At 38.8% G+C, this 12,837-nt stretch overlaps 1 pseudogene; it reads left to right on the top strand.

The window, feature by feature from the left end:
- The first annotated feature begins 2,536 nt into the window (after window positions 1–2,536).
- On the top strand, window positions 2,537–5,449 carry LOC107536112 (high mobility group protein B3 pseudogene; annotated as a pseudogene).
- Window positions 5,450–12,837: the final 7,388 nt, after the last annotated feature.

Here is a 12,837-nt window from a genome sequence, read left to right as displayed (position 1 = left end):
CTTTAAAGAAAAAAATAAAGGTAAGTTTTATTTATCTCTTTATAGACTTGTTATTACCAATTTGAATTGCTGTTACTTATTAGCTCATATTTCCCTTTTTTAGACCCTGAGCTCCTTGAAGTCAGGAATTCATTCTATTTTTGTTCCAAGTGTCTATCACTGGGATTGTTTAATGTATATGTAATAAATAACATGCAAAAAGAGTATAAATCAATCAATGAGTACATAATACTGAACACGTACTATGCATTAGGTAGGGTCTTTGGAAAACTTCTCCAAGCCTTACTTGAGATGATCATATCTTAGAAAATAAGAATAAAAAAGCTAGATTTGTTTATAAATCTAGAAATGTACACCAGAGTAAAATAAGCAAAAGGAACCATGCACTAATCTGAAAAACTTGACCATAGCAATATTTTGATTCCTAATATTAGCAAAATTATTTCTTGGCACAGTTGACCCTGCTTGATATGTATGCACCTTAGATTAAATAAACCAACATGAAATAAGACCCCACTTCTGGTGTCACAACTTGAGGGAGGTAGACTATTGAGAATCAGGCTGAATGGGTTGGGCAAGATAAGGGGACTCCTAGAAGATTTTGTCTGGAGTAAGAACATAGTCAGTTGAGTCATGGAGTTGTCCTTCTTTGTTCAGTGGCTAATTAATAGGCCTTTTCATTTTTTTAAGACCCTAGAGTTCAGCATATGATGAGGTTGGTTGATGCAGTTGCATTAAGAAAGCTTGGGATAATCTCCCTTCACACCCCACTCTCTCACTCTCCCTATACACAACATTAATTTCTCTAGGCACCTGTCAGAAACACAATCATTGTACTTTGTGCTGTGGGGAATATGAGGAGGTACTGTCCTGATGGGGTTTATAGTCTAATTAGAGAGAGAAAATATCAAAACATGACAAAAGTAGCCAGAAAGTGGTAAATACCAAAAAAGTAGGAAAGACCAGAGCTCATAGGTAGGATTTACCTTTTGGCCAGGGAAGCTTCAGAAAACAGATGGGAGTTTTAGCTCATCATATAGGACTACAATAAGCTAAAAGGAGAACAAAGAACACTGAGAGGTGAGGTGACAAAGGTGAGATGGGGAAATAGGATGGAAGAAAAAAAATTAACAAAAGTAAACAATCTAATGAAATAAAACAGCATTGCCTTTAGGCAAACCTAAAAACAGCATGTGGTAGTTTTAGAAGGAAAGAATTTTAAAAAACCTGACTCAATCATTTTTTATTCTTCAAACCAGCTTATATATGTATATAGCGATTATTTTACTTCATAAGTTATAACTTGAATACTGGTGTCACAGTTCTCTCAAATTTAATTGGTGATGCATAATGCAGAAGGTAGAGATGGTGATTCTTAAAAACTAAGTTCACTCATTAAATTCTACATGAGGGGACTTTCAGTGACTCTATTTGGGAAATAGTTTAAATCAGGTGAGTGAAAATAACTGTTTATACTAATGTTATGTATGTATGTATGTATGTACTAGGGACGGATTTGTCAACTATGCAAATAAAGGGCTATTAATCAAATAGACTAGTTGATATTTGGTCTATGCTATAACTGATCATATGCAATAATCTAATGCAAAGAACCCTAACACTAGTATATGATAAATTATAAAAAAATTAGCTACTTGAGATGTCTGATCATCTCAGGAAGTTTAAGCAACTATGCAGTTCCCACATCCTTAGCTGAAGGCGGATGACAGTGCACAATAAACTGACCTTTTATGTCCTTTTTTCAGTAAAGGACATAAATTATAACAACCCTTTGCAGTCGTGTTAAATTTGGACATGGGTGTCGTACTGGTCAGAATTAATTTCCATTGAAAGAGCAGTGATACATAACATGCAATGTCGGGGCAATGTTTTGGTTTGTCACAAGGTTGCTGAGACATTTAAGAGCTTTCAGAGAAATTATGAACTGATACATGAATGAATAGAGTTAAGATTCGTACGGTTTCTTGCTGTGGTGGCTGAGAGCAGACATACGACTGCAAAGGGTTAAATCAATGGAGTGGGAATGACAAAGTCACTTAAAAGTACTTCTGTGATTAAATGGTCTATGTTCAGATTGTACTGTGGCCGATTTCAATAAAGGATACCTTGAGTGAAAAGTGTTTTATTTCTGTATAACTTTTATACAAAAAAAGCATGCTTTTGTGCCTCACTCCACGCTAGAGAATACTGGAATAAGATTCATACTTAAAATGAGAGGGATTTATACAGTTGTAGAGCAAGAGCTGATCTTAGAGACCATCTAGTTCAAACATCTCGTTTTACAAATGAGGAGACAGGCCCAGAGGTCAGAGTGAGACTGATGTTTACGGGAGATTAGCCTAGCAGCATGGGGATGACACTGTGGGGCAGTCCCAGGGGCAGGTTTGGGTAGGCCTGGGTCAGGCTGTGGTGTTTTCTCCAGTGGCTGGAAGTACATACCATCAGAAGGATGACGGCGAATTAGAGCTCAAGTTAAGACAAAAGGAGCAGAGTCTGGCATAGTTCCAGAGGAGCCATGGAAAAAGATGCCATAGCTGAGATAAGAACACTCTGGGGAACAGACTCCAAGGCTCAAAGAGGTATTGAATACCTACAAAGCAAGGATGCCAAGGACACATTGTTTGTGAGATTTGTCCATGATGTGGAAGAAAACTTGGCATCCAGTTGGAAGTTCAGACTTGGACTGCAAATAATAATGCAAAATTGAATAAAACTGAGCAATACTGGTGTCTTCCAAAAACCTGATAAACTGGCCCATCTTCTTTTTTTGGATCCATAGAAACCATTTCCTATTGTTATTTTCCTTCTTGGGACTTTCTGAGGCCTTATAACAAGTACAAAAGAGGGTTTTATAGGCTTAGAAGGAGGCAAAGTGAGATTTGATTCCCAGCTTTGATGCCGGCCAGGAAAATAACTTTGGACAGATTACAAATTCCTTGAGCTTAAGTTTTTTTCATCTGCAAAATGGAGATGACAGCACCCTCTAATTCAAAGGGTTGTTTGGAGAATAATTTATCTAAAATTCCCAGCACAGAATATATCAATAGATAGTGTTTTCTATGATGCTAGATTTGTTTTACAGAATTACATATTTTGAAGAATATAACCTAGTTTTGCTCTTCCTTAGAATAGTCTGCCTCATCCACTAAGTTCTAACCTTATAATTTGACTTTCAGGGATACAGTTGCCTACAAGTTCTGGGCATTTTACTTTATTCCTCTAAGTACACGGCTGTAAATTACAGAGTGATCAGCATAATCCTAGGGCTTGAGATATGTATTATTCTTTCATCATCATAGCTCTTAGTTATTTCAATCCAATAACTAATATGCACTTGATTATCAGATGCACAGAGAGTGGAAGAGACCAGCCAAGAAGGAAGAATAAAAGAGCTCTCTCTCTGTGAAGAGTACTGGAGATGCTTAATCCCCCATGTAATGAAACACCTAATCCAGAATCACGGGAACTTATTCCATCCTAGCAAAACAAAGGTTAAAGGGGATTATGATTGTGTCTGCACTGCAGTCCCGTAGCACTGTGAAAACAGATGAAAATTAAGGAGAAAATTATTTTTTTGATTACCCTAAAAGTTCAGTTCCCCTTCCACGGGATTCACAAATTTTCAGGTTGGCTGTCTCTTTTTCCTTAAGTTTTCAAAGATGCAATCTGAATGGATATTGACTATCTAAATGGAAATAACTGTCTTTGTTGAAATAATAGGATAAAATAATTGGGCTCTAAGAACCTAGAGAGATGATTTAATATAATATTTCAATTTATAAAATAATTAAGCCTGTAAAATTACTCACTATAATATGCAGTGATTCCTAGACTTCTGGATTTCATAGGCTAGTACACATTTTTTAAATTAGGAGGTTGGCCCTAGCCAGTTTGCTCAGTGGTTAGAGCGTCGCCCCATGGACTGAAGGGTCTCAGGTTTGATTCCAGTCAAGGGCATGTACCTGGGTTGCAGGCTTGATCCCTGGCCCCAGTCAAGGTGCGTGCGCGAGGCAACCAATTGATGTGTCTCTCTCATATCGATGTTTCTCTCTTTCTTTCTCTCTCTCTCTCCCTCCCACCCTCTTACTCTGAGTAGCAACGGGAAAAATATCCTTGGGTGAAGATTAAAAAAAAATTAGGGGGTTGATATAAGCTCTGTTTTCGTTGTTGTTTGTCCATTGGGTTTATCATCTAGTATCATCATCTCTTCATCCTAGGATCCTAGGTGGCCACTAACTGTTGGTTGCATGTTTGGGAGCTACTATGGCAGTAAGTTAACAGACTTTGAATTAAGCTTTAGTAATAAAGAGAAGTATCTTTAATGCAGCTGGACCCATTTAGACATCTTTCAAGTTTATTCTAGTGTGGGCTGGAACTGAGAGGGGCCACTTTCAATAGGCTACATTGACTGAGATGACAGTAATCTGGGATAAAAGAAATTCTGTTGGTATGGTCATGGCTAGACAATTGAAACCAGCTCCATGGCCTTAGGCAAGTCATATTACCTCTTTGAATCTAATTTTTATCACATAGAATATAAAAAAAGTCCCCCCACAGAGAAAATCTATAAACTCTGGAAAATACAAAGCTCTGAGGAGTGAACAAAATTTCAACATATTCTGAAGAGGTGATGGTATTTGGATGAAGGAAATGACATGGTATGAGTTTCCCATTTTTTATTGCTTTTAGCTCAGGGGCAGGATGCAGTCAGCATACATGGGGCAGCTAAAACTTCCCTAGAAACCTTCACTATTTCTGGCATAAAAAACCAATCACAGAAACTAGGGAACGATACAGTCAGGTTGGCTTTAGGTGAACCCAAGAAGCTAACGGGTAAGATGTCTGCTTATGCCTTCTTTGTGCAGACATACAGAGAGGAACATAAGGAGAAAAACCCAGATATTCCTGACAATGTTGCAGAATTTTCCAAGAAGTGCTCTGAGAAGTGGAAGACAATGCCTGGGAAAGAGAAGTCTAAATTTGATGAAACAGCAAAGACAAAGAGAGTCGGGAAATTAAGGATATGGACCAGCTGAGGGAGGCAAGAAGACAACAGACCCTAATGCCCAAAGGCCAACATCTGGATTCTTCCCGTTCCGTTCAGAATGCCGCCTCGGGATCAAATCCACAAACCCTGGCATCTCTACTGGAGATGTGGCAAAGTAGTTGGAAAAGATATGGAATAACAAGTGGTAGTGAAAAGCAGCCTTACTCAAACAACAAGGCTGCAAAGCCGAAGGAGAAGCATGAGAAGGATGCTGCTGACTCTAAGTCCAAAGGAAAGCTTGATGGCGTGAAGTGTCCTACTCAAGTTACCTGGAAAATAGTGGAAAAGGAAGACAGAGAAGACAAGAAGGAGGAAGAGGAACAGAAAACCTGTTTATCTGCCTCTTGTGAGTACCTTAGAGTAGGGGAGAGCCATAGCTGACAGCGCCTATCTCAGATGTGTTTGTTGCCCTCATTAGGATTCATTACACAACTGGACGATGATCGTGTTGTGTGGTCTCTCAACATGCTCTAGAAGTTGTCAGTGGCTTACATGAAGTGGTCATGGGAGTCCAGAGCACCCTGGAACTGTATCAAAGTTGTACATATTTCCAAACATTTTTCAAATGAAAAGGCTCTCACGTTCTCTTCACTCTCTACACCTTTTCTGTGGGTGTGAAAAGGCATTTAAAGATGTATCTGGCATTTTCTTTTTTACTCTGTAAGGTTGTATTAACTACATGGTTATTGACTGGAAATCCTGAGTTATCAACTGTACATATCTATGGTTTATAAAAAGAACAAGACAACAGAGAGAAGCTCTTAATGCTCTTTGCTTGGTTTGGAGGCTATGAGGAAGATGCCTTTTGAAGGGGCCATTGCTCAGCATGTGCACTGTGAGGCTGGACCTGTGGACACTGCAGTGGGCATCACTTAGCTTCAGGTTGTCTTGTTTTTGTATGCAGTGACATAGCATTCTGCTGCCATCCTTAAGTGTAGAAAAGAGGGGTGAGGTGGCATGAGAAGTATTTGGATTTTTTTTAGTGAAATGCAATAGTTTAAAACTGTTTTTAAACAAACTGTAGAACTCTTTCATTGTCAGCAAAGTGAAGAGCCACTGCATAAAAGAAAGTTCAAGATCCTCTGTACTAAACACAATTTGCAATGTTTTGTTATTTTTTTGTATGTTTAGAATGCTGATATGTTTTGAAGTAAAAAAACAACAACAGTATTACATTTAAAATAAAAAGAACCAATCACAGTTCCTAGAACGGGGGTGGATCTGAGAAAAAAAGAGCCAGAGATGGTGAACAACATGTCCTATGCATATATTTTGTGTAAATCTCTAACTGACCCCTATACCAGGGAACACTGCAAGCAGCTCAGCTACCAATAAAAGAACTGAACTGGTATCTGAGTTGCTGCCCAAGAGGGTATTTTCAGTTTGAGGCAAGTCAAATTTCCCACTAAAATAACAACAACAAAATCAGTAATCTTTGCAAGAACATAACATAACCCAGAGTCTCCACAACAGCACTCATAATATACAGAATGCAATCTAAAATTTAAAAATCTGGAACATTTGATACATTTTCAAGGGAAAGGAAAATCAGTGAAGTCATACCATGATAACTAATAACCCAGATGTTGAAATTAGTAGAGAAGGATTTTGAAGCAGTTATAACTGTGCTCAGTGACATAAAAATATGTTCATAAAGAATGAAGAAATATAAAATAAAGGTGTTCATTTTTTTCAGACAGTTTGAAGCTATTACTTCAATGTCTTCTATAAAGAGACACAGTTCTTGCCTTCATAGAGTTTATAGTCTAAGAGTAAAATAATTGATGGGGTACAATGTCACTTTAGCTGTACTGTTTGTTCTGTAAATCTGTTATTCTAAGAATAGGGAATGGAGAAGAATCCTTAATATATACATGTGTATCCAGATACCACTGACTTGTATAGCAAAGATCCAATTGAATTAAGGTCAGAGATACTCATTTGACTTCATAATTTTTACAGGCAGTGGCCACAAAGGCAACTAAGTCAGGTCTGACACCTAAAGACAAATAATAGTAATAATTAATAATAATAATAAAACAGCAGCAATAACTATAACAGTACTAGCTCATGTTTGTATACCGCTTAACCGTTTACAAAATAACCTGCACTTTTATTTTGAAATTTGAGCCTATCAACCATCCTATAAAATATGGGGCGAGTATCAACAATTGGAGGGTCCATTTGGAAATAAAAGCAGGAGTAGTATATCCACATGGAATTCTTCTTTTCAAAGACATAAATTGACTACATAAATGACAGGCATTCACCCAGATCTTTATTTCTAGTAAGCTCTCAGTGGCTATCTAAATTTTAAAGGAGGAAAACAAGGTTTACCTGACATGAAAACAACAATAAACATTTGGGACTATCAAAGCACTCTAGCAACTGTCTTTTCTGGAAACCTATCTTAAGAATGAGTTGCTCCATGATAATTAGAGGGTGAAATGTACCCAGTTTCACATTTCAATGCTCCTTCCCAATTAGAATGGCATTAGAGTGAAAGTGAGGCCTTATAATTGTATGAAGAATAGATCTAATTTTCCCAATGTCACTGCAGTATCACCTTTTGGGACTAACAGCACTGAATGATTACGAATATCATTTGGTAATTGTATTTTTATCCATTTCGCACTGGGAGCTGACTTTTAAAAGTGGACATACAATTAGGTCATAAATGAATGCACATCAACCGGCCCTCATAAGATAACAATATGTCAGCATTAACCCAGCTGCATTTTTAACTACTGTCAGTGACCATGTTTGTGGCTTGTCAACACTCAGCAGTGATGAACACAGTCAGGGATTATGAACTTGGCCTTTAATAATAAAAAGAAAGTGACAGAGAAACTCTGACTCAGAGAGAGTGGCCTTCACAAGCTGATTGCCTGGCTGGCTATTGGGTGTAACCACTAAACAGCTTGTTTAGAGAATCAAGACAGCAGATCAAGAGCAAATGCCCATCGTTGCTGCTAGATGCTAGTCTTTGAGAGCTGCCTAGAAAATGTGTGTTTCTAGAGATGAGCCTATCATTCTATCTCAGAGGCTCGAAAATAGATAATCCCTGGGGGGAAAAAGGATGTCCGTAGTGCCAATTAATCATGGCATATATTGCTGGAAATAGTTCAGGTCAGGAGTGGAAATGTATATAACCATCTACATATATGCATGACCTATGGACACAGACAATAGAATGGAGAAGGCCTGGGGGTGGGGGTGGGCAGAGGTGGATGCTGGGTGGAGGGGACCAATGGGGGGGGGGGGAAGAGGGACATCTGTAATACTTTCAACAAAAAAGATAAATAAAAAATAATTTAAAAAAATAATAGCAGTTACTAAAAGTAAAATGTACAGGATAAGGTGAGGTTAAGGCTCTAAGTTATACTTTCGAGACTTCCTGAATACTACTGAACTCTCTAATGAACAATCATAAATTTTAATAAGTACAATTATTTGGTGTGCAGTTGAAGTCTCATTATTATACTAACTAAAAGCAAATTTGTGAACCAGTCTGATCCTTGGATTAGATTGAGAGCAATCTGGGGATATTTAAATGAGAGTATTTTATACATGGAACAAAAATAATTTTGATTTTCCTGTCCTAACAACATGGTAGTTACACCACACTCCCCTTCATTATGATGGACTGGAAATGTCTGTCAATAACTCCGTTCTCTTTACCACAGTTATTAAGGCAAGCTAATGAACTGCGCCAGTCCTGCTTAAGACCTCAGCCAGAAACCAAAGACTGTAGCATTTCTTGCAGGTTTTTGTGAAAGTCTACTGTACTTTCTTTAAAGTTTCAAACATCCATGGATGGATGGGCTGTGGCTGTATCTGCACGTGCAAAGTGGATCTTTGAGTCATTGCATTAGAGTGTTTTTCCCCTCCCAGAGGAAGAAGGCCTTGGTCCTGGTTGCAGTCCTCAGGTATGTAGGAAGGGGATCTACTATTACCCTGGCTGCAGGGGGTGAGGTCAAGGTAAGCCAACCAAAAGGCAGTATCTAGGGAGAATTGCAAATTAACTGCAGAGAGATCATCCACCCCAATCACCAGTCTGTAGGGCTCCAGGCAGAGCAGACACATGGAAATATGAAACAATGTATACAAAAGTGGGGAATCCAAATGACTGTTGGAAATTTTGAAGCAGAAGGCGGGAGAAAGAGCCTGAGAAAGAATAGGTTAAGCCTTTCCTTTACTTCTTAATTTCCCCTTTTCACGGTTTACCCTGCTTTAGCACTCAATTCCCTGACTTACAGTTGGTTACATCAAGGGTGATCTTATCTAATAGACAATGCATATCTTCAAAAAACTTATTATTAATGTTTCTGTGTCCATGGGTTGGGGTCTCAATAAATATTTGGAAAGTCTTTTTAAGTTAGACAATGGTTTACTACTGTACTTAAAATGAGACCCAAACTTCTTACAGTGGACTATGATATGAGTCATTCCTCGCTCTTTAATTTTATCTCAACCTGCCATCTCCCTTGTCTAACGTAGCTTTTTCAGCTCCCTGAATGCCTCAGGTTCTTTGTAAACTGACTTCCTTTTGCCTGGACATCCCTTTGCTTCATCTCTTCATATGACTGGGCTTCTTTTGTTTGTGGGTGTTTTTTTTTAATATGTCTTTATTGACTTCAGAGAGAGGAAGGGAGAGGGAGAGAGAGAGAAACATCAATGAGAGAGTCATTGATCGGCTGCCTCCTGCACGTCCCCTACTGGGGACTGAGCAGGCAACCTGGGCATGTGCCCTGACCGGGAATCAACTGTGATCTCCTGGATCCTAGGTCGATGCTCAACCGCTGAACCATGCTGGCCAGGCTTTTTGTGTGTTTTTTTTTCTTATCTGTTAGTTCTCAGTTTAAGTAATATCTCACCTGGCCTGCGTGGCTCAGCAGTTGAGCATCAACATATGATCCTGGAGACTGTGGTTCGATTCCTGGTTGGGGAATGTGCCTGAGTTTCGGGCTCAATCCCCAGTAGGGGTCCTGCAGGAGGCGGCCAATCAATGACTCTCTCATCATTGATGTTTCTGTCTCTCTCTCCCTCTCCCTTCCTCTCTCTGAAATCAATAAAGACATATTTAAATATTTTTAAAAATATATATATCTTTATTGATTTCAGAGAGAGGAAAGGAGAGGGAGAGGGAGAGATAGAAACATCAATGATGAGAGAGTCATTGATCAGCTGCAGCCCGCAACCCAGGCATGTGCCCTGACCGGGAATCGAACCCCGATCTCACCTGGATCCTAGGTCGACGCTCAACTGCTGAGCCACGCCCAGCTAGGCAAAGAGATATTTAAAAAATATTTTTTTTAATGATACCTCTCATAAAGGTTTCCAGGCTATGCACTATAAAGTACACCCTCTGTTACTTTCTCTTATAGCACCCAGCTTTTAACCCTGTAGGGTGATCAACCATCCCTGATTGCCTAGGAATCAGAAGTTTCCTGGGATGCAGGTTTTTCAGCAGTAAAACCAGGACACTCTTAGGCAAAATCTACTTATAGAACTTACTTAATTTAAACTATAATTTTTGTTCATGTAGTTGTGGAAAATCTATCTCCCCCATTAAGCATTAAGGTCCACGGAGGCAGGGGCCAAGTCTTGTTGGTTCGCCATGGTGTACCCTGCACCTTTCAGAGAGCCAGACACTTAGTAGGCACTCAATAAATATTAAATGAATAAATGAACTAATGATTCAAAAATATGGGAGCTCAGAACAAAAAAATTACATTTGGAGTCAGCTACACAAAGCTGAAGTTGTGAGATGTGGGGAGTTCTATAAGGAGGAACATAGCCACAGAGGCTTTGTTCTTATATATAGGTGGTGGGAAGTGGGTACCTGACCAGGAGAGAAACAGTGATCAGAGGACAGGATCATGTCAGAGAAACCAAAGCACTTACTTCAAGTTACTTCAAGAATGAGATTGCATCTAGATCTTTCTTTCTTTCTTTCTTTCTTTCTTTCTTTCTTTCTTTCTTTCTTTCTTTCTTTCTTTCTTTCTTTCTTCCTTCCTTCCTTCCTTCCTTCCTTCCTTCCTTCCTTCCTTCCTTCCTTCCTTCCTTCCTTCCTTCCTTTCTTTCCCTTCCTTCCTTCCTTCCTTCCTTTCTTTCCCTTCCTTCCTTCCTTCCTTCCTTCCTTCCTTCCTTCCTTCCTTCCTTCCTTCCTTCCTTCCTTCCTTCCTTCCTTCCTTCCTTCCTTCCTTCCTTTTTTAAAAATCATTGAAGGTCTAGGTACCATGATATTAAGGTCATTCTTCTAGGCACAAATGATGGTTCATAAAGAAGCCACATTGGCCAAATAAAATATCTAGTTGGAGACGATTATTCTCGAGAAAGAAAGATTGAACCACTGCGTCAAATCAAGCAGTGATTTATAAAAGAGGCTGAAGACAAAAGAGTTTAAGTGGGGAAAACCAGTTTATTTATCATCTAACAATCTGGCTATAAGATAATACAGCGATTTTCAACCTTTTTCATCTGATGGCACACATAAACTAATTACTAAAATTCTGCAGCACACCAAAAACTATATTATTTTTTGCTGATCTAACAAAAAAATAAGAGGTATTATTTTGATTTACTCACACCTGACGGCTATTGTTGTGTTGGCTGTTGTCATTTTTTTATTTGACACTCTTAAGGGAAAAGAGTTCAGTGCCCCTGACTAAATAGTGAGATATTTCATGTTTTACAAATTCTTGTGGCACGCTGGTTGAAAATCGCTGATATAATGTATAAGAGGCAGTAAGGGGAGTCATATTATGAACATCTTGACATTTGCTCCACCAAGAAACATGCCCCAAATATGCAAATGTTATTATAAATGAGAAAATTTTGGATTAGAATAGGAAGAGAGATGGCTGGAGATAAAATGCAGGCTCTAGATTAATACTAACATCAACCCAATCTAATCTGTGATTATTTCTTCTGGCAGAGCACTAGGCCCTCACGAGAGTAGGTGCTGGCTGTAGGCAACCTTAGACTCCCTCTAGATCATTGCTTCACAAAGGGCAGCCATAGGAAAACTCTCCCACAAGATGTCCTAAAAAAGCATACCATTGTCAAAACCATTTGGACAATGTTGCATAGCATTTAAAGATTCACAATACACATGTGATAAGGATGGCATTTTGGGAGATTTAAATACTTTTTTCTTTTCCTGTAGCTTCACATTTGAATCAGGGTCTGTTTTTCATTAATTCACAGGTGGCTGTGAAGGGTAGAAAGCAAAAATAACCCAGAAAGGGAGGAAGGTTTGGAGTTATTGTCAAAATGCAAAAGGACACAAATTTCACTGTGAATTCCCTGGGGCTTGAGAAGGTGGTGAAAAGTGATGGTATTGGTGGACACATTTAGAGGTACCTGGAGGTCTTATAAGAAACAGAACCTCTGCTCTGTTTCCTGACTAGAGATGATGTTGTGATGCTTAAGGCCCCAAGGGGGAATGGCTAGGCTGGTGGGATTACACAATCTTGCAAAGATTCCTGTGTTACAAGAAGGGTATAGAAACATCAAGGAGCTGGTTATTTAGACTAGAAGATGGCAAACTACACAGCAAGCCAAATACAGTCCACCATCTGTTTTTTATATAGTCCACAAGCTAAGACTGGTTTTTATATTCTAAAATGGTTTTAAAAACGAAGAAAATTTTTTACATATTGTATATTGTGTATGGCTACTTTTGCACTACAACGATAAAAGTGAGTAGTAGCAGAGTTGAGTAGTTACGGCAGAGTCTGAATGGCCAGCAAAGCCTAAAATAT

The sequence above is a fragment of the Miniopterus natalensis genome, chromosome 1, assembly GCF_054644295.1.
Source record: "Miniopterus natalensis isolate mMinNat1 chromosome 1, mMinNat1.hap1, whole genome shotgun sequence".
In the NCBI taxonomy this organism is placed as follows: Eukaryota; Metazoa; Chordata; class Mammalia; order Chiroptera; family Miniopteridae; genus Miniopterus; species Miniopterus natalensis.
The sequence above is the reverse complement of the archived record's forward strand: the minus strand, read 5'-3'. Positions and strand labels throughout refer to the sequence as shown.